Genomic DNA, 23,545 nt, shown 5'->3' on the forward strand with positions numbered 1-23,545 from the left:
GCTTGCCTACTTTTTAGGAAAGTGGCCCCTTAGGGCCTAAACTTCAGTTTTATGAGTTTGCAGAAACTTCTTCCCAGTCTGATTCCTCATGTCCACATAATCCTAAACTTCTCAACCTACATTTCTATGCTGTTTACGAAGGGCAGAGAGTAGAAGGAGAAACGTGGCATCAAATGTGAAGCTCATCTCAATGAATTTTCCTACTATTTGGAATCCTGGCTCCTTTAAGTCTGGGTTGCCCTAATAGCTCTTCAAAACTTTTAAGTGGATTCTTAGTGTTCTGTCAAGGTTTTCTAGTTGTTCTTGGTTGGAAACATGGTCTATGCTAGTCTGTCATGGTCAAAAGTATGCATCTTATGTTTTCATAGCAAAGCCAAATGATTTAATAGCCACAGAATCTCTGGGGTTGTGCCTCAGTCCAGAGGCCCATGAAATTTTTAGCTTCAAGGCAGAATCAAGTTGCGTCAAGGAAAATTAGGCCAGCTGTTCTTCCAAGTCAGCCAGCAGCAAATCTGAGAATAAATCAGGAAAGAATGTCCCTGGCCTCAGACACACCTGTAGAAAGAGCAGACAGTTGATAAAGCCCATTCTCAGGAGCATTCCTGGTCCATTCATGAATATTTCAAACTACCTGAATTCGCACAATTATTTGTCTGATTTTTATATACGGGTAAAAAATGGGAGTTCATAACCCACTTGAATCAAATGTATGAAATATGATATGTCATGAGCTTTGTAATGTTTTGAACAACCAATAAAAAAAAGAAATTAAAATAAATAAATAAATAAAAAAAATATTACAAGAATTATAATAGAAACAATTATAATGGAAATATTATAGAGCATGATGCAATCCCCTTTCACCCACAGATAGAAGTGGAAATTGATAGACATAATTATCTCATCAACTTGGGCAATGTCTGTGGAATTAGTTGAAATATTTTAATTAAATCTCCTGCTCCCCCTCAAAGCACATATCCGTGTATACGCAAACACACATACACAGAAAATCCTCCAAAATTTTTATGTGTCAATTTAAATTTAGGATGCATGAAAAGAAACATTACTAACTTCTGATTCAATTTTAATTAAACTAAAATAGTGAGAGAATCCCTTTTTACTTCCTAAGCTTTCAGAGTTTTTTGTTAGTAAAAATAGAATTAGTATAACTAAAACACTAAATGCACAATTAATAAATAATTGATTAATTAGTATGATCAATCAGAGTAACAGAATTAGAAAATAAGCTTATAAAGACAAATATGGCTCACTCATTTCCTTTCATTTATAAACAATTACATCTCTTTCTGTCTTAAATTCAGGCATTTTAACTTTTTATCTTTTTCATTTCCCTATATTCTTAACCCATTATGTCCCATCATCCAAAATGAGAAATACCTATAAAAACTTGAGTTGAGCAACAAATATACTACTTAGGGTAACTTTGACATATTTTGTCTTTAGAAGTCTGTTGTTTTGAGAAAATAGGTGAATGATTTGGCCATTTGAAAAATATATTTCATACATAAGGATATATGAAAATATATAAATGATATCTGAGCTCTAGATCATGATTTCCATCTTATTTTAATGCCTCTGCATCAGTTTCACTGAAATATTTGCAGAGTTGAAAACTTGGGACTTAATGGGTTAAGATTAACCTCAAATTCCTTAGGAAAAGAAAACAAACAGCAACAAACAAAATTTAAAATATTAGGAACATTTTAACCATTTAATATACTTAGGAAGAAGCATTTCCTAACAGTTCTGTGTGTCTGTTGTTGACATAGTGACGGTCTATGATGCATTTCTTCATGAGCAATTTAATTCTTTCTTTAAAAAAAACACAAATATTTTCATTGTGGTAGGGGAGTTTACCATTTAAACAATCCTATAATAAGTGCATAAGGAAAAAGAATTCCTTTAGTAAAGTCAACTCCTGTTTTCCATTTGTGCTTTCCCTATTTGAAATATCCTTTATTGAATTTTAAGAAGTGAAACATACATATTTTAGAGTAGGTGTAAATTAGTCATCCTGACACCCTAGTCAAGAAAATTGAATTGTATTTGAGGGAACATGACAGGTTTTGAGAACACAATTAAAGCCTTTGATATTAGCAAATGCATATTTATCTAAATTAATGTTTGGTACCTAAAATCCTTTAAGGGTGGTTGTCAAGAGAGTTCCTATGTAGGAGGGACACCTGTCTTGCTCTGCTTCTGAGAGGCAGTCTTTGACACCTAACATGCTCTTAAATGTTGTGATAATAAGGACTTGTGTTTTAATCAGAAGGTTAAATGCAGTCTTACATGTTCTTACGTTCCCTTTCTCTTTACGCACTCTCCTTTGGTAGTTGTCTAAAAGCCAGCACCCTGCAGGTTATTTTGCTCAGAAATGTTTGAACCAGACTGCCAAAAACCTTTCCCCACAGCTTTTAAAAAACCATTTCTCAGATGTATAGGAATTTTTATTTGTCGAAAATCTGCATGAATCTAAAATTAAACACAACAACAGCAATTCATGTTGAAAAGAATTTATAAAGAAGGAAACCATGGCAACCAAATCACTTATTTTTAGCTGCACCAACCCTTATCTCTACCTTCACCCCAAAACTAAGCATGCTAAAGCCATAGTCTTCCCCATGCTGCCTTACTGCCGTTGTAATTCTGAAAGTCGAAAATAGCAACAGGAATTGCCATATTTATGCTACTAAGTACTGTGCAAGCCATGCTTCTCTTCCTATTTACTTGCTCACATTGTCCTGCAAACAGCCTTTGAGGAAATTTTGTGGTTGTCCAGAGGAAGCTCAGCTATGGCGTACTGCTGGGTGCCACTGCTAGTGCCAGCAGCAAATCTCTCGTGGTTAGATTAGGGTCTGATGTAATTACCCAAAGACTCCATATCTTATCATAAGTGAGCTGACTGCACAGGGCAAGAGCAGATGTCACTGCAGTGCATTCCAATATAAGATCCCCTTGGTGCCCAGGGATCCTGTCAGTGCTCGGTACCCGGATAGCCCTGTGTTTACTGTACTACAGCCTGTTAAGACCCGGTGTCCCATCAGAATGTCAGGCAGATGGACACTTAACAATGTCTATGCTTTCCTTAATCAAAGATTTACAAACTTCAGGCAGAGACTGTTTTTATTAGAATGTCTTTCAAAGTACTCTTCAGAAATTTTCACGATTGGATGATGCCAGAAAACATAAACCTATTTTCCTGTTAAGACTTTAAATAACAGTTCACTCTTAAGATTTGTATATGTATTTGAAAATCATGTCGCCTGTTTTAATAAATATCAACCAATAGGACATGGGTATTTGAAATATGTCTTTGGTAATTCCTCTGTTTTGATTTCTGTATGCTCAGTTGCATGAAAAAAAAAAAAGAAAGAAACTAAGGGTGTCCAAAGACAAGGGTCCGTTACTCATTGATTCAGTTGAACTAGTCATCCCAGAAGGGACCTAAAAGAAACACAGACTTTATGACTGAAGATCAAAGACCTGCGTGATAGAAACAGGCACAAGAATATGTTGAAGGCGTGAAGGGCAATAACTCAATAATCCAATTGAATTAGATAGAAAATTGATCTTAGATTTTCTGTAATAGATGGAAAATGTGGTGGTTTAAAGGACAATGGCTTCTTGTCCATGAATCATGCTCAGTGTTAAATAAGAGACTAAGGAAAGACTGCATCTTATCACAGGAGTAGGAGAGCAGAGGCCTTGGCTCCGGGGGGTTTCCTTTTAGCCTCTTCCTTATTTGTTTCTGGGGCTCATTTTTCAGAATTTACCCCCATTAGATAGGTGTGTTTGCGTGACTTCATCTCACCCAAGGCTTCCTGGGTTCTGAACTATGGCTTTCAGGTCTATTTGCTTAAATACTTTGCCAAATTCTCAGATAGGTGCTTAAGAAAAGAACAAATACTTACCACTGATAAAAAGTGTCACATTTCCTCTGAAGCAAGAATACGAAGCAAAACAAAAGTATTGATTCTTTGAAATCAGAGGAAGTCAGAATATATTGTTTTTCAGCTTTAGTACAGAGAAACAAAAACAATCTTACTTGGAATTATGAAAAGAAAAGTGGGAATATCATACAGTTTATTTATTTCCACAGCTGCTGTTAGTTTATTTTCTATGTTTGCATCTTTGTTTCCAATATCTCCTATTTTTGGTAGCAGCTCGAAGGATTTATTCAGCAAATATTTATTTTGCCCCTGTGAAACATGAGTCACTGGCATGATAAATGATAACTGCAGAAGTCCAACTGCAGATGCGTGGAAACATGAGGGAATCCAGGTGTGAATATGGTTTGGAACAACCATCTCTTGCCATCCTAGAGAGACACAGAAAAGAAACTGCTTATTCAGCAAGCAAAAATGTTAGGAGTGCAGAAGTAATGAGAAAGGACAGATTTTTTCCCCCTACTTTTTGAGGAATATTGTGAAATGGCTATCTTTGGAAAAAGCCAAATTTTGACACTATAATTCAGTAAAGTAGTAAGAAAACCAAGTTTCTCATTTTTGAGCCTCTGGCCAGCTTTGTTACAGTCAAACTTTATTAATTTGGATGACTTTTTCATTAAAAAAATATTTAAAAGTCAATAAAGCCCAGGCTAAGAATGTTTACGATATGGATATAAAGTTAGAAATTTATTAAATATATTATTTAGGTACTCAAGCAGCAGGGAAATTTTGAAATATTTATCAAACTGTTCTTCAGTTTCTGAGGTTCACTCATTCTCAAGAGTATTTAAGTTATTTGTGTGTGTGTGTGTATGTGTGTGTGTGTGCTAGAAATTGAACTCAGGACCTGGCATGCACTCTACCACTGAGTTAGACCCCACCCCCTTAAATTCTTTGTCATTGAAAGCAAACACTACTGAGAAAATCCTAAAGTGGGCACAAGATTTAAAGCTTTGTACCTTGATAGTTGGTGTATAGTCAGTATCTTCCTAAATGGATGTTTTAACGTGTCTGATGCACTATAGCATGATAATAAACATGTGAGACAGTTGAGGCAAAGGGAAAAAGCAGCATAGAAAGCAACTGAGATGAACTAAACCAGAGGCACAGGGGTGCAGAAGGCGTGAATGTCACAGTGCACTGCTCCTTGCTGGGAGACAGCCTCAGCGCTTTCTAGCCACCATATGTGGGAAACGTTTCGCAGTGTCCATGAGATAAATCCAGAGCAGTAGTTCAGATAAAAGCACAATTATTCCTGAAACGTGTACTTGGGAAAAATTTCTCCCTCCCGGGGGGCCTCATAAAAAAGCCAGTGAGTCATCTGGTAAAACTCCTGCATAGGGTCCTTTTGGGGTGGGGGCAGGGTATTTCATCAAGGAGATGCCTCACAGCATGCCTCTGGGGACCTAAGTCCATTCTGTCCTCAGTAAAGGAAGTCACTTAACCTCTTAGCCACTGAGATGCTTCCCCTGGAAAACCAGGGCTGGCTGACCTCTTGGGCTCCATCCAGTGGTAAAATTCTATTTCTTGGATTCTGATCATTACAGTAGGTTTTTTTTTTTTTTTTTTTTAAACTGTTTGCTAACATTTTTCAGCTTAGAAAGGCAGAATATTCTTGAAATAAGACTGTGTAGGTGTGTTTGGGTGTATGTATTCAAACTTCTTACTCATTGATCTACAGTACCAGACGGAGTCCAGGAAGGAAACAGAATTCACACCATTGATATAACAGGGAATATTTAATAGAAATAATTATTAACTAACAGCAGGGAGTAGCCACTATGAGATAAAAGGGTTCTGAAGGACAGTACCCAAGGAAGGGAGACACTTGGAAAGGGGCATCCCTGGCAATGCTGAGATGTAGACTTCAGCAGAGAAGTTGCTGCTGAACCTTCTGGCTAGCAGGGAAGTTCACTGTGCCCCAGGATAAATCTGGCCCACTGCCTCCATTGCCTGAGGCTGGAGAGAGGAACTGGCATGCAGAAATCTTTCTACTGGGGTCCCAGCAAAGCTTTCTGGAGGGCATGCATCCCTGGACTGTTCACAACAGCCACACTCCAGGTGCAAGAAGAGATCAAACACCCAACTCAGGAGAAGTCTTTTCCTCTGGCGCTGATCCTCCTTTGATACCTTCTACTGACAAAGCTTAACATGGTACCAGTTGGCACAGGATACATCCTTCAGGGTTTCAACTCCAGTCTTACAAAAGAAGACATGGGAGGGCGAATTTAGAGCTCACAGGCAATAAATGGAATAGATAACCTACTTACCTTTCCGTAAATCTTTAGATTACATACTGTTAGGCATTTTATGTGTCAATAGGTGATGTGATGCTTTCTGTGGTATTCAAGAAGCTTGGATAAGAAATAATGGCAATGGTCCAGGGCATCAGTAATTTTTCCCACAGTCCATCAACAGTTGACAAAACTTGCCAACTCTTCAGCATTGACTTTCTAATATTCATGGCATGGAAGTTGTGATTTAGACATCAAAACCTTTGTCAGTAAGTCAGCATTCCTCTAAGCAAGGAGACTATATTTTGGCTAAATGTTAATTCATTTTTTTCAGTCAGTCAATAAATATTAGATGAATGCTTACTATAAGCTAGGTACTGGGGGCACAGAATATTATAAAATTAATAGACCCAAGGACTTTATAGTGATAGTGCTTTGAAGAAGACGAGAAAGTACTATAAAAGCAAATAATAGGGAGACTTCAGCTACTCCAATAGGGGAGGTTGGGAAGAATTCCTGATTGCAAAAATGAAATGAAAGGAGAAGTTAGTTGACTAACAACAGGGTGTGATGGGAAAATCACAGGGCTTTGGGAAGATCATGTGACCTATGGAGGGAAAGAGGGTACATTCAAGGAACTTAAGGAAGGCAAGAAGGAACCATGGAGGAAGGTGGATTCCTCAGCCGACTTTCTCTTCACCATAAGCTGTCCTCTAGCTTGGCCTCTAGCTTGCTGCCTCCACTGCAGATTTGGACTCACCAGCCACCCTGATTGCATAAGCCAATCTTTTATACTAAATTCCTTCCTCTCTCTCTATATGAACGTCCAATGGTTCAGTTTCTCTGGAGAACCCTAATACAGATTTTTTTTTAAAAAAATGATACTTATTTTTTGTAGTTGTAGTTGGATACAATACCTTTATTTATTTATTTATTTATTTTTATGTGGTGCTGAGGATCGAACCCAGGGGCTTGCACACTCAAAGCGAGTGCTCTACCCAGCCCACACCCCCATACAGATTTTTATAGGTACAAAAACACATTAAATCCTTCCTGAGGATTTAATCTATGCTTTGGTAGTTTTCCCTCGGGGCAATTTCTCCTTCCTGGGTATGCTTGGCAATGTCTCTAGACATTTTAGGTTGCCATCACTGGGGATGATGTCACTGGCATAGGCTAAGTCTCTTCAGATGCAAAAAGACAGTCCTGCAACTGAGTATTACCCCATAGTTGAGAACCTCTAGTCCATGGGAATGGACATCCATAGAGATATGTCAAGCAGGACTGGGGTTGGGTGGGGTAAAGGGAAGGGCAGGCAGTGAGAGTGAGTAATGTTATTTCTAAACTATCTTGCTCTGGAGGAAGCCCCAGAGTAGATGCATTGAGATCAAAGGGATCTTAAAATGACTGTTAATGTTAGTTGTAAAACCAAGTAAAATGTGTTTGCTATCTTTCACACTATTTTTTTTTCAAATCATGGCTATTAAAACTGTGAACTCCATCCCTCAGGTGAAGGAGAAAGTCAAGGACATCATTCAAATGATTTAACATTGGGGAAAAAAATCAAAACATGGATAATGTTCATTGTTCAGTTATCTCATTCAAATGATATGTTACAGCTTTCCATGGAATTAAGGGTCTGATATTTTCTAGCATTTCAACTTTCAGATCTAAAAATACTTTCAGGTAACAATGCAACAAATTCCCCCAAATTTTCATATGGCTAGATATTAGTAAAGCCTAGCTCTATATGATGTCATGAATATTCCATCAAAAAAGTAATGAAAGGTAAATTCTGAGAGTTCTAATTTGAAGTCACAGGACACTTTAGCTCATCTGAGGGAGACAATTTTGACTACCGTGGAAAGATTTTGATATTGTGGTGGTGGATATGAAAATTAAGAAAAAGTACATCCAGATGGGCCAGGAACTCTCTTGTACTCTTCTTATCAATAGTTTTTCAGCCAAGGCAACGCACCTACCTTTAACTCAAGAAAGGTAAGGTTTTAACTGTTGAACTTTTTTCAAAATCTCATTCTTTCTATTATAGAAATTATAAATTATAGATATACTTCTATAATCAGATTTGTATAATATTTTTAAAAGATATTTTAAAAATATCTCTTTAGAACAAATAAAAAAACACTGAAAAATCTCTGTTGCAAAGGATTTAACTAGACTTGAGAGTTTGGCAAGCTCTTAATTCTCTTTCTAAATTCTGATTGAACAAGGTATGTTGGCTCCCCTAGAACTAACTTCATCAATGTGCCAATTTTCTCTACATTTTCAAATTATCAAATACTTTTTTAAACCTCAGAGAAAGAAAAATCATCAGGAATAATAAATGAATGTTAAAATGCCAATGGAAATATCTAAGATAAAATTGTGCCCAAAACAAGCATTAAAAATACTTCTATCTTGATGGAAAAAAGAGTGACTCTCTATGCTGGCTCAGAAACAAAAGTATTTCTTAACTAAATCCTGGAGTATCACAATTCCAAAGACTCTATTCATTCTCATGCTGGTGGAAAAATATATATCATTTTTTGCTATATCATACCTTCTGGACACTTCTATTTAATCTATATTTTTCAACTTCATTTTTCCACTTAGTATTTGCTTCAACTAAGCAAGCAAACAAGTCAACTTGAGTATTAGAAAGGAAAACTTGTGAAAACTCAAAGTCATTTGTTACTGATCAGCAGTGTGTATAAAGACAGTTCTTCCCAGTTGATATCATAATGAGATTTGGAGCTTGGAACTGTGTGTATTAAGCATCTGAGCAGTGAATCCAGAGGGCTTCTACGTGCAGCTGTACAATTATGAATTTGCTGGCTTCCTTATCTGTACTTGATTTGGCTCTAACAGGACATTTTAATGCCCACTGTTTACACATATTCCCCTTTAACTCACAATTCTGATAAGAGGAATTGCATTTCTTAGAGATGGAAGCAATCTAGACAGTGGCTACCAGGAGATGCTTATGAACATGCAGCTGTGAAAGGTCTGCAATTTTTAATGATTAGAGTGTAAAGTATTGGAAGTCCAGTTTATAAAGGACCGACTGTCCCTTCTCTCGCTATGACACATTTTAGATCAATGAAAGCAAAGTTTTAAAAGAAGGAACATGTGGCCAAGTGTTCACAATATAGGCTTTGAAATCAGTCTATTCTACTACAGGAAACTTTAAATGTTAGAATATTTTCCTTCATGTTTATTTATTTACTTTTTATTCTTATCTTCCCTAGGTCTGAGTGTTGGCCTACAAACTATTCAAACATTTATGTGACTTCTGCTTATGTGTTCCAGAGGAGAAAAAAAAAACCTTTCACTGTAGGTAGTAAAAATCAAGCAAAACAGACAGGGTCATGATTTGCCAAAGGTCAAAGGTCATAACCCATGAATGACTCAAGAGGCCCAGAGGTCAAAGGTGCAACTGGAATCCCATAACCTTCACTCCACTTTTGCATCACAAAGGACAGCAGTACTTTCCAAACTTCTGTGAAGAAATCTATATACATGTTCACATTTTCCCTTGAAAAATTATTTCAAAATGATTCTGCCCATGATTATTTTTCCTCTTGAAATCAAGTGGTATGAAATAGGCTCATTTATAAATTGAATATCTCCTTAGTCTTTTATTAGTATTCTATATCTGTAACCTAGAGGAGGAAGAAGTAACAGATATTAATATATTTTATAAATGGAAAATAAGCACAATTTTTAGAAGATTAAAATCCAGACCAAGAAGTATATTTATCTTCTTCGTTATTTCCTTTTTTAGTCTCCTGTGTGTTTACTGACCTTTCCTAAAAATTTGTTTTTCTTGAAAAAATAATGAAGTAATAGTGGTCTCTTTGTTTTCCATTTGGAAATTATGTTTATGCAAAATTTTTAATACAAGTCCAAAATAAGTTTTTGCTATAGGAACCATTCTACTGCTATCTTAATATCTTTCACTAATTTAAAACAACTAATACTTCAATGATGCCGGGACCACTATCTAGGTCAGAATGTCTGCGCAGATCTTAGGATGTATTAGTAGCTGCAGATAGATCTACAGCATGTGAACTGGAGGGAAGATACAGGGCCTTGCTTTTCAACTCCATTGGTTTCTAACCTCTCATGAGCACTTAATTCCTCCCAGAGAAGGAAAGAGCCACAGTGTAGAATCCTGTGGCCCATGAAGGGTAATTGGAAAACATCTTTTGAAAGATTTACAAGGCTACCAAGGATTTTGCCAGCTTTAAACCTGATTGATTCAGTGTGAAAAGATCTGAACAATTCTGACCTAAAAGTTTAAAGACAGACCTTTCCTGTGAAAGTATAATTTAGAGCCTGTAATAAAATCGTATTGGAAAATACCACATTGAAGAATACAGCCACAAATTGCAAAACTTAGCATTATGTTAAAGGATCTTTCCCCCCCACTTAAATCCTCCGAGAGAACACTAATTGTCCACCAGATACTTTAATAATGAAGTGTTTTGAGTTTTGCGTTTTTTTTCCCCTTACATAGAAGAAGTTCCTAAAGAAAGACAAAATGAGTCAACTACTTTGCCTTCCTAATTTGGCTTCTTGGTTATATATAATAATGGAATTTATACAACTTTTATCTTAATAGGTAAAACAAAGGAAAGTGAAATCTTGTTTATCTTTAATAAACAAAAAGTAGACAAAATAGACTTGTTCCATATTTTAATTTTTTGAAGTGCTAGTTTTTATCATATATTAATTTCCATCTTGACAAAAATATATATACTCATAATTAGTGTAACATTTTGTGGATAGGCTTGACTACTTTCAATGACTCAGATAAATTAATGATTAAGCATCTTCCAGCTAATTACTCCAGGCCATTAATTATTTATCCAATCCATAAGTCTATCATCTATATTAACCTCTTTTTTTTTCCTACTGTCTATTTTAGAAGCAGCAATTTGGATTAAATTGTAACAGAAATTTTAAGAACACAAAATTAAGTAGAATGCATTTTTTTTTCTTTATCTCGTATTAGGAAAGTTGAAACTTTGGTACTTAGACAAAAGTCTACTTACCTTTAAACAATACTTCCTTTGTGGGATAGTTTCAACTAACTTTGTGTTTCCTCCTCGAATTTCAGTTTGAAGTATTCAGGGAAAAATGCCATGTGCCTTGCTTGCCTGAGATTTGGGCGATATTCCATTTGCCTTTTGAGCCTTGGAATCATATGGACTTAAGCTTAGATGTTTACAAAAAGAATCTTGATTGATTGGTATTTTAGTCACTACATACATATTTACAAGTGACCAGGAATGATCTTTTTTTGTTTTAAATGTAGATTTGTGACACTAATTTTACAACAAATTGAAAGCATCATTCTTCCTACTGTCAAATAAATAGATAAGTAAAAAATAAAAATAAACAATAATGGGGCAGTGATAGGAAGAGAAAAGTAGAAAAGAAGTTTCTTTAAGAAATACGTAAGGGAGGGAGTCCTCTGTGGTATAAACTAGTGAAAAGGGCATTCAGAAAGGAAGGAGGGGCCAGACTGCTTGGTTCTCACATTTCTTTCCTGAAGAATTAGGTAATAAGTTGGCTCAGGCTTTCTTCCCCTTCCACATTCCAACTGGAGTTTCATGTCAAGGAGGTAATTTAACAGTCATCTGCAAATCCTCCCTCTCTTGAAAACTAGAAGACTCTCCGTGATTGAAGCCATCAAGGGTTGAATGAATTCCACTGTATCAACTTCCAGCAGGCCTTTAGCATTTTCTGCAGGATGGTTGCTCATTATGTTGGCCTAGAACAGTTCTCTAAGCGGGCATGGATCCCAAAGGTCTTCAGAACTTTGCAGTCAGTTAAGCTGAAAACTGTTAACTGCTTGAAAAATACCCCAGGGTAAATGAAGAGTCAGGTTAGCAATTGGCAATAGAAACCATGTTTTGATATGTTCCCATCACATCACAATATTACAGGAGTCATCCTACAGTAAGATTGGAAGAGTGAAGGTTTTAGGGGGTTCTGATTTTGAGTTCTGGTGCCACCTAGTGGGAAGGCAGGGGAAGAGAAGATGAAGAGCAAACTGGCTTGGGTCCTCCTTCAGTGAAGACTTTTATCTGATTAATTTTCTTCAAATCTTTTCATTAAAACAAAAGAAAACAAAAACAAACAGCCACAACAAAATCATCAAAATTTTTATCACTTTACTGAGGAGAAACTTTCAAGGATTTCCTATTAGTTGAAGAATTAAGACCAAAGACCTATTTTGCCCATACCCTGGCCTCCTTTGAGTCCAGCCTGCCTGTGCAGGGTTTCTTGAAACTTCTCTTCTCCATGATTTTTTTCGTAACAGCTGGTCTGGTCTGCTTCTCAGAAATGTTCATCACCCTTGATCACGTTATCTTCCTATCCAGATAAGATTAGACTGTTCTCTCATTTTACAACGTCCTGTTTGGAAGCACATGGAGGTTGGCTTTGATGTCTCCAGTGTTTGTGTCTCTCATAAAATTCCCTTTTGAGAAATCCTCCACCTTTTCCTACATCTCTGGGGCAGTGCATTCAATCTCATCTGAGTTATATTATCAGCAATCACTGGGAGAAAGTGCTTTCACCTTCAGTTGGAGAGCAAGGTGAGTGCTAGAGGTAGGTGGGGGTTCAAAGTCCAAATCTGTAGTTTTCTAACTGTGCAGCCTTGAGCACATAGTTTTTCTGGCTCATTCTTCATCTGTAAAATAAGGATAAATATAGTGCTTACTATCATGTAATGGTTGTAAATCACCTTATACATATGAAAGTACTTACAACAGTGTGAAACATGTAGTTAGTGCCTTATAAATATTTGCCGCACTTATAGTTTTGGGAGGTCATTTCAACAGGGTGCTGGTTACAGGAATGGGAACAGATGAAAAAGTTTATTGAACAAGATGTTTCAACATGTGTACTAGAAACACCCAACCTATAGAATACTCCACTAGTTAAGGTTCTATGGGAATATAAGCTTGTGAAATGCCTCATGCTACATGTAGCTATACACTGTATAGAGGTGTATGATCTATGTACATATATATGTTAATTAGCATAAAAGAGGCTATTAAATCTTGATATATAACAACCTATCTAACTTTGCGTAACTTGGCATAACCTAAAACCATGTGACCCAAGAATCCTTTTTAATATTACACCCTAACATCTCATTATACATTTGTGTTTTGGCAGAGGGATCCTTCACTCAAAACCTTTAAGGACAAAGTAAATAACGTGAATCAGGGAAGTGAGTCAGGTAAAACAGAGTGGGGGGCAGAGTGAACTGTGGAGAAGGAGAGGACATGGACCTCAGAAATGCATTTCAATTTGGCTTCTGAAGAAACACTGTGCCAGAGAAGACACATCTGACTTCTGCGTGGGCCTGTAGAGTGGGAAAAGGGAACCAACTATGAACTATGAACTAAATATGCAATCTGGGAAGATTCATTTTTTAGAGATAAAAGAGAGAAACCGGATGAAGAGATCACGAAGGAAAGAGCTGCATCTTCAAAGCAGAAAGAGGTAAAACTTCTGTGTCTAGAAGTCTGCAGCGGTTGTGGCTGGTTAAAATCAAGGGGTCAGCAGGGCTGCCTTGCTTCTGAAGCAGGCTCTGGGAAAGAATGCACTTCCTACCCTTTCCTGGTGTCTATAGGCTTCCTGCAGTCCTTGGCCTGTGGTGCCTGTCTCCACCCCAAGGTGTGTGTAGCTCTTCTCTATGGCATCACCCTGACCTCCTCCAATCTCCCTCTTCCACTTTTTAGGAGACTGATTACATTGAACCCACCTGGATCTTCCAGGATGTTCACTTTGTTTTAAGGTCAATGAGTTAGAAACATTAATTCCACAGGCAACCTGAGTGCTCCTGTCATGGGATAGTCTCAGATTGAGGAGATTAGAATAGGGGTTCCTTGATGGGGAGCTACTCCTCCTAAGACAGAGAGGAAGCAGGAAGGATACTGAAGACATCATATGTCGGTGACAGACAGAACTGGAGCTTCTTCATCCTCCCCTCCCCCGACCTACTGTGTGCATCGTCCTCTTACCTGATGATAATGGGAAAGGAAGTTGGGAAAGAGAAGGAAACTGAAATTCATTTGGCAAGAAATTATGCGGGCAAGGATGTGACTCTAAATAAGGGTGGAATGCCTTTGGGTAGGTAGGGAATTGTTCAGGCATCTGCTCTATGAAGCCCATGCTAATCAGAATAAAGATGGTCCTCCAGGAAAAAGGATCAGAAGAGGCTGTATTAGAAAGATAAACTTGAAAAAAAAATATATATAGCCTTCTTACAACTGAGGCTGGTGATTCCCAAAAGATGCTCCTTATCCAGTCCTCTGGAAGATGGCATGCATCGGCAAGTGGAGTAGCCACATAACTCTTGGCTGGGTTTGGTTTTATGGGGCACAGTGATGGGGCAGGTGGGAGATGGCCTGTGTTCTGGGGTATCTTGAGAAATTTCTTCTCCCCCTCTGTCATGCTTAGAAACTGGCTTCTTCTATGGCCCTCTACAGATTCCTAGGTGTTTCTCAAATTGTTCTGTACAGAATTCTGGAATACCCCATAGCACAAGTTAGCTCGGTTTCTTACATAATCTTCTTGGCAGTGACTCCCTGAAAGCAAAGGACATTTAATTGTATTTTCAATCTCAGCAGAGCGTCTGTATTCATATCATTAGATTTACCACTCATGGAATATATGAATGATTTACATGATATAAAAATAAGCTTTAAAACAGTGCTGGGTAAAAATTTAAGTGTATATCAGAATATATATGTGGAAGCCTGGTATTCAAAGTGTGTTTCTCAGCCTCATTTGGGAGCTTGTGAGAAATGCAGACATGGGCACCTCCCCTAGACTTGATAGTATTGGAATCTTCCTTTTGGCTTTATCCCCAAGTGACTTGGGTGCCCATGAAAGTTTGAGAAAGTTCAAGAGAGGGTTTGACTCAGTATCTGGCACATAACATCATGAAGAGTGGATCACATTAATAAGGGTTAGATGGCTTATTTATGATTCATTTGCAGAAAAAAATAACACACAGGAGTTGCCTAGATACGGAAAAAGTGTGAAAGTTCTAAACAAGTGACCGAAGTGTACAAAATGGTGAACTAGCACACAAAGGTGACTATGACTGTGTTGAAGGAGTCAGGTATTTAATTTCCTATGTATACCCTTTGATACTACATTGTTACACTCACCTAATAAGTACCTGTTTTTTTCTTCCTTTCCACCTTTCTGATTCTTTTTTTTCTGTGTCAATCAACAAATATTTACTGAGCCCTTGGCTATGCCCCATTCTGGGTATTGATAATCAAGCTGAAGTGTCTGACCTCATAGATATAATTGTGTCCCCATATAGTGATCCCTGAAATTCCTTTAGGCACTTAAAGTAACTCTTTTATTGCTGGCACCTTAACGAAGAACAGGCCTCACTTTCTTCTGGGTTGATCCGATCATAGAGAGAAATGAACACACACATATTTATTATAACACTTAAATTATAGATGGAAGTCCATCAAATCATATAATAAAATTCTAGTTTGCATGTAAAACAAAACCAGTTAGCCAATGTGGGCAATCCAAAATTCCCCTCATTCCATGGGCCTGAGGCAGTCTGGACTCTGCAGTAAGTTCATTCTGACTTTATGTGCCCAATCATCAGCTGCTTTGGACTCCTTCAGGCAATAACAGCAAGAACTTAGGAAGCACTCAAAGGACCCCTTGCTCTGAATCATTGCTAGCTTCTGCTTTGGGACTGAAACTCAGGGCAATATAGCTTTACTCTAAAAATCCTGGACACTAATTCAATCATATTGTCCTTAATGTAACACTCACTCAACCAGGAACTTCAGTAGCAAAATATTTGATGTATCATTCTCAGATTTTCCGAATAAGTCCACTTCATGATTCATATCCTGATTCTATGTTGTCTATTTGTGAGTGGATTGTTTTTGATATAACATTAGGGAGAGTGTTAGACTGTGGTATGCTGCTTTGACCTTTCTAAATGAATAAATCAAGTAATTTCATAAGTGGTTTGGAGTGTGGGTTTAAGATCAAGAAGCAAGAAGCATTTGTAGCCTAGAATATTATTCACCTCTATTAAATCTTGATCATTTAAAAATTGAAGGAAATTGGAAGTCAATCCTTTATTTACTGGAGAACCAATTCAACAATCTAATGCACATCGAGTAACAATTATTGATAATTAAAATAGCTTTTTTATCTAAGACACTTGAATGCTCCCTAACTTCTATTTTATTGGAGAAATACTTGAGGTACAGTTCATTTGAATCCAGACAATTCAAGGAATAAGTTCAACCCTTTAATTCTTTGATTCACTCCCTGTCATTTACTTATGTTTAAAAAAACATTTATAATGTGTATGAAGCATGAGTCTATCATTACCAGGGGAGAAAAATCTGATAAATAAAAATTAAAAAAAATTGAAATGGAAACCAATTCATTTATACTAATATGAATAAAAGATAGTTAAAATGTTTGTGAAAAAATATTCTTGAGTAAGGAAAATTACAGGGAAAGAAATCTTCTGAGTAAGAAATCCTGGCATATCCTCTGGTTTTTAATCTTTATATTTACATTTTTTTTACATTTATCTTAAAACTTAAATCAGTATTTTCTACCGAAATCATGTCTATCAACATATATTCATCCCCCCCATCTCTCTCTTCCTTTCTCTGTGTCCACACACACATTCCACTTTTTCATTTATAAAACACGTACAAATCATTACCCCAGCCCTTTTTACCCCACTTTATAAAGCTTTCAGTTCTATGTTTGGAAAGAAGTGTGATAACAGAATGAGCCTGCAACCCAAGAGCCCTTTGGTTCTCACCTTTGCCCACTGCTGCCTGGATGTCTTATGAAGACTCTAGCCGACTCTGACAGACTGGGTTATCATAGCATGAAACACAATAAGGACCGTCAAAGGTGCCCAGCTTGTGGAGGAAGTGTAGGAGGTGGTCCTCCTCCAAGCCTGTTCCTAAGATCCTGGTGAAAGTCCAAGTCCAAGTGTGAGGTGCTGGTTAATTCCCAGCCCCACTTAGGCTCACTTGAACGCTCAGTCAGAGATTGCACCTCTTCACTGATAGCTATGCTTCCAACGTATAGTGGCCTTGAGGGTGATAGAAAGTAGGGAAACTGAAGATCTAGTTAAATCCAGTTCCCAGAAGTCACTGAAGTCATAGAGCAGGAGGTGTGTGGTGTCATCATTACACCATAAAGTCAGTACAATCACTAGAAGAATTTAAAGGTATGTATGGTTATGGTATGTATGGTTATAAAGGCTATGTATAGTTTAAGGCATGTATGGTTATAAAGATTATGACCATAGATGCAGTGATTTTTACATGGCAACAGGCCAGTCTAGATTGCTTAGATTTCTGTCTTTTGTGTTTTTCAAAAAATAATCTATATTTTTGGCATTATAAGATTATTTTTAAAAATCTGAAACAAGATAAAAAGGTTTTGGATAATTTTTCAGCAGTCCTAATTTGTCTATGCTTCGCATGTATTTTTGTATAATTAAAAAAATATTTTAAAATTCTTTTAGATAACTTTTTTCGAAATGGCTTCTTTTAATTGGCCTCTTGATATGATTGTTGCCATTGTGTAAAGCCACAGTTAGAGAAAGATTTAGAAGGACAGAGTTAGACTGGTACTTACCAGGGGCTGTAGAAGGGAGAGGTTAGCAAAAAGGACATAAAGTATTATTGAGTAGAAATAAATTCGAGGGATCTATTGTACAATCCATGACTATAGCTAATAGTCATATGTCGTGTTCTTGAATATCCTGAAGAGAGTAGATTTTAGTTGTTCACAAAAAATAAATATATGAGGGAATGTATATATGTTAATTACCTCAATTTAGCTCTTCCATAATGTATATATATTTTATAACCTATCATATACAATAATATACACATTTTTATTTGTCAATTAAAAAAGAAAGATTTGACACTTTGAAATATGAAATAGTTTTGGCATATGAAAAGTCATTTATAATCACATCTCAGGCATTAGCTGCTAACATTATTAACAGGGACAGTTATAGCTAAAAGTTCCTTACACAGTTATGAGGGAAATTTCACTAAATATAGTCAGTATTAATGAAAAGTGTTGACAAGAAGAGTTGAAAATAAAACCTCAAGACAACTTTTTGATTGAAAATTCTATTTGTGTTTGCGGATGTCATTTTTGAAGAGCATCACTTTATTGTAACAATAAATAAATGAGAAGATAGACCAAAGAAAATATTATTTAACCCAATATAGCAGGAGTCTTTTAGTAGGTACATACAGAATCCATAAGAAAGCATCTTGGTCACCCATTGGCCTATTCAGGTGTCCTGCCTAAAATCAGTGGTTGCAACGGTCTTCTTATAATTTTATCCAAATTACATAAAATTGTTTGTTCTTGAAACATAATCTGGATTTCCTTCAATTTAAGAAGGTAATATTTGTATATTTATTATAGAAGAATATTTGAATTTCTTGCTGAAAACATGCCCCCTCTTAGGGTCACGTAGGTATTTTGCTGCTAATGTTTAACTGGAATATGTTCATTAAATCATAACATTTACAGGACATAAACCTTTGGGCACATGTTGAAGACTATAGACTTTTGGATGCCACTAAAGTAGATGGTTTTCCAGTGTAGCACAAGTCTAGAAAGGTTAGGCTCTATTTTACATGAGTTCTTAGATAATGCCAAATAAACTCCAAATTTATATTTCTTGAGTCATATCCAAAGTACAAGATTTTTCTCTTATAACAACCCTTATTAAAATAGGAGTATTAGATCATTTGTAAAAATTTTTGAGGTGCAAAACTGCATATCTGTAGTTTGCAAAAATGCACATTTAAATAGAAAATTTTCTGAATGTTCAGCTCTTAGCCACAGCACATTAAGTAGCACAATTAATTTTATATTTAATTTTATCTGAAAGACACAGAGAGTTGGTCATTCATTTCAGGGTCTTTTCATTTTGTTTATATAATCTGAACATAATTATTCCACTAGGCCACTTCCAACATGCTGACATGACTAAAGTGAACATAAATCTTAAGTTTTAGAAAGCAAAATTTCTCTGTTGATATTTTATGTATTTTTGACATTGCTATAAGGCATATTTCATAAGTAAACTATGTGCAGAATAATGATTAAATGAATGAATTAAGAGCCAGACTGCCAGAGAATGAACCAACTCTTCCACTGTGCAATGAATTATTTATCTAATGTGTTCCAGAGATTTTCATGTGTAAAGTGAAGGGTGCTAAGATTGTGTTACTATATATAGAGGTATCACCAGTATTAAATTGAATTCATATATGCAAGCCACGTAGAATAATATCTGACACATAATCAATAATCAGTAAATGTGTATCATTATTATTAACTTAAAAATATACAAGAACTTTCCCTTTCTTATGCCCCACTTATAGTAGCAGTTTTTTCACAAATTTCTTGCCTGTGTGTCTCTCAAAACTCTAGCTTATGTTACCAGATCATTGGTTTTCTTATTTTCTCCTAAATTCAGCTCTTTTCTTTTTTTATATAAACCAATTTAGATTTTATAGGCAAAATTCTCTACCCATTGTCCTAGTCAGCCCAATAAATGTCTGGAGTCTGTGCAAGTCTAGAGCAGGTAAATAAAGTGTCTTTCCCAAAACAAAAAGTGACTGGCTTAGGAATATCAGGCTGTGCTGCTATTTCTTACATTTTATAACATGTATATTTTGGTATATTCTTAGAATTTTCTCAGTTGTATTTGTATGAGGTGTGTGTGTGTGTGTGTGTTTGTGTGTGTGTGTACACGCATGTGCATGCCTGAATTCACTTAGTTTTTCTTCCAATACTTGAAAATATATGCTGACAGTCATTCTTAACAATTAATGGAATGTAATTTAATGGGTTGAGTCTGGACTGGAAAGCAGAGTGTTTTATTGATTTCTCATTGACCCTGCAAAGTACTCTTCTTTCTTCTGGAGTCCAGCGGAGTAACACATTTAGAAATGACCTTTTTGAAACATTTTGAAAGTTCACTTTCCTAAAATTATTTTCAATATGTAAGAACCTGATAAAACTGTACTGTGGTATATATTTTAGCAACATATTATGCTGTATATGTAATGGTGAGCTGGGAATGATTTATAGCTGTGTCTCCCCACTCCCTGCCAAATAAGCCACAACTTGCTTTGTTGTATTTGTGGATTTCCATGGCATAAAGACTTGCAAGCTTACCAATTTTAAGGTGGGGAAAACTTGCTTAGCAGGATAGCATTACAGAGCATTTCTATCACAAAGACACAATAAATATAATGAACCTCAAGAAGACAGGTAATAATAGTAAAATTCATTAAATAGTTAGGGAGTTACGACTTTTGAGTATTTGCTGTCTTTTGCTTTTATAGTAATTCCTTGCAAGTTTACATAATTAAAATTTTGATAATGGTTGCACTTAATAACTGGTTTTCAAACTTTCTAGAGATTTAAGAAAGTAATGAGTGTGAATTGGCAGGTTTTGGCCAGTCTCTCCTGGATATCTGATATTTCTTATAACATAGGTTAAAAATAGTGATGCTTGAACTCACATGTAATAATCTCTCCCTCCCTTCACCCTTTCTTTCTTTGGTTCTGAAAGATTTTTGGGACATATCAAAGAACTGAAATAGTTAGCCATCATTTTGGATAAATTAAATTAGACAGTTACGCTCTACAGTGTTGATATGGGGACAGAAATAAGAAGGTTATATTTCCATAGGATTCTAAACTCTTTCATTTTGTGCTGTGATATATGCACACACACACACACACACAAACACACACACACGTTTATGAATGTAGATGCAGAAGATCTGATTTTGTGTCTATGAAGAACATGTTGAATGCTACGTAAAAATTAGATGAAGATGAGTAACTTAAAAAAAGGCAAGGCTCTCTGACAAGAAGGTGAAAGACTATGATAAGGAATAGCAGCTGATAGCTTCCTGTGATCTGGTTGCCTTGCTGGTGTCTTTAACGTTCTTGGACCAATTTAAAGAAATAAAACTAGAAATTTTAGATAATGAATTTATGGAGAATACTAATCTGGGGCTTTATAATAAAAGACAATATCGATATATAATGGAAAACAAGTAAATGTGTATACTTATGTTAACATATCATTTAATTACTTTGGATAATTATTTGAGTCTTTTTTCTTTTATTTTGCCACTAACTGAAGAACAACTGTCCCAAACACAGTGGATAGTAGGTCTTCAACTGTATGTATACTTACCATTTCCAAAATTTACACTTACTAATTCTAAGTGAAATGCAGAGTAAGAACATAGTAAGGCAAACCAGATAATTAATAATTTTTTGAGCGGGGGAGGGTACCAGGGATTGAACTCAGGGACACTCAACTACTGAGCCACATCCTCATTCCTATTTTGTATTTTATTTAGAGACAGGATCTCACTGAGTTGCTTAGTGCCTTGCCATGGCTGAGGCTGGCTTTGAACTCGAGATCCTCCTGCCTCAGCTTCCTAAGCCACTGGAATTACAGGAGTGCACCTCCATGCCCATGCCATATAATTAAGTTTGACTGAATTCAAGAGAAAAATATGAAAGTAGTCAGGGGATCTATCTTGTTGAAATGATGATACAAATTATTTATTTTAAAATCAAATTGCTAAGTATAAACAAATCTTGTTCACATTTTGTTATGTAACCCTGGCATATTAGATATATTTAAGGAAAAAAAAAATCCAAACTCTTTTTTTATCCTAAAAGTCATTGTCTTGAAAGTGATTTTGTATATACTTTTAAGCATCTACAACTGTGTGTTCACACAAAATAATTATTCAGAATTTTCTCCTTAAAAACCATTAAATAAATTTAAAAATTGTTTTAATTGTAGATGGACACAATACCTTCATTTTATTTATGTATTTATTTTTATGTGGTGCTGAGGATTGAACCCAGTGCCTCACACATGCCAGATGAGTATGCTATCACTGAGCCACAACACAAGCCCCCATAAAATAAATTTTTAAGTTTAATTGTTATGTGTATAAATCTTACTTTGTATGGCTCTATTTTAGGAAAACATTGAAATACCCTGAAAACATATTTAATGATGTGCTTTTTAAAACATAAAAACTAGTAAATATTTCAAACCAAATTCACAAATTTATTATATTTAAATATTCTTTTTATTAGAAATACAATTTTCAGACCAACTTTCAAGTACTCAAGTAATATATAGCAAATAAATTAAATCTAATGAAATGGTTATTTGTAAGTTTCATTAAATGTTCCAATACTTTTCATTAGTGTTTCACTTTTATACTTTAAATTACTATTTGAAATCAATTATTTACTGATACAGTATTAGATTGGAATCATAAGATTATCTGTTACTTTGTAGAATTCTCTCTCTAGAACATAAAGAATCACAGAAACCAATTGCCCATATATTGTACCAAAAATATTAACACCAGTGATTTGATTCTCTTAGGCTTTTCTGTACTTAATTTTACATTTCCCTTGAATTAAAAGAATATTATTGTTAAGTAATTGTATTATCCTAAGGAATCTGGGGGATACCTTTTCAGTTGCTTATGATAGTACAATTATCAGATACATGTGGCAGAATACTCACAGAAATATTTTTTATAACATTGTTGGAATACTCTCAGACATATTTAAAATCAGTCACATTGAAAAGCATATCCTGGGCTGGGGTTGTGGCTCAGTGGTAGAGCACTTGCCTTGCACATGTGAAGCACTGGGTTTTATACTTAGCACCATATAAGATAAATAAATTGAATAAAGGGATTGTGTCCATGTATAATTTAAAAAAAGAAAAGAAAAGAAAAGAAAAGAAAGCATATCCTTATCAGCCTCAGAATTCTAGTCATGGAAATTTAAAACTTTAACACAAGATCCCATGTTATTTGATTAGACTCTGTATTTCTTTTGCTCTTGGATTTGAATGGCCCTCTTTGCAAATGATAAACACCTTCAAGATTTGGGGGGATTCTGTATCACTCATATTATTCTCTTCAAGGTCATATTATTTTTCTTTCTCCAACGTCTTTTGCAAGGGCAATAGTAGGATATGATTTCATTTTGAATATCTCTTACAGAACTATTTGATTCAATCTTCACAGATCTTTGTACTGTCAGAAAGGGATCTGAGGCTTTCTGTTAGTTTAAACAAGATATAAATGGCAGTTCCATGATTTTACTGAAAAAGGACTGGAGTAGCTGCATGTGGAAGGGAATGCATGGATGCTATTTGCCCAATATTCTTTTTCTTATTACATAAATATT

General features: G+C 35.8%; 1 long non-coding RNA gene across 1 annotated transcript in view; it reads right to left on the minus strand.

Annotated features, from left to right (window-relative positions):
- Positions 1-3,529: 3,529 nt before the first annotated feature.
- LOC131424575 (uncharacterized) overlaps positions 3,530-23,545 on the minus strand; it is an 88,996-nt gene continuing 68,980 nt past the window's right edge. The window contains exons 2-3 of the long non-coding RNA XR_009227856.1: positions 11,260-12,905; positions 3,530-4,339 (exon numbers count right to left, since the gene is read on the minus strand). This is a non-coding gene — a long non-coding RNA (uncharacterized LOC131424575). The remainder of the gene's footprint in view (positions 4,340-11,259; positions 12,906-23,545) is intronic.

Source organism: Marmota monax, unplaced genomic scaffold (assembly GCF_021218885.2).
Source record: "Marmota monax isolate L192 unplaced genomic scaffold, Marmota_monax_Labrador192_F-V1.1 WCK01_AAM20220418_F8-fsc00026, whole genome shotgun sequence".
Lineage (NCBI taxonomy): Eukaryota > Metazoa > Chordata > Mammalia > Rodentia > Sciuridae > Marmota > Marmota monax.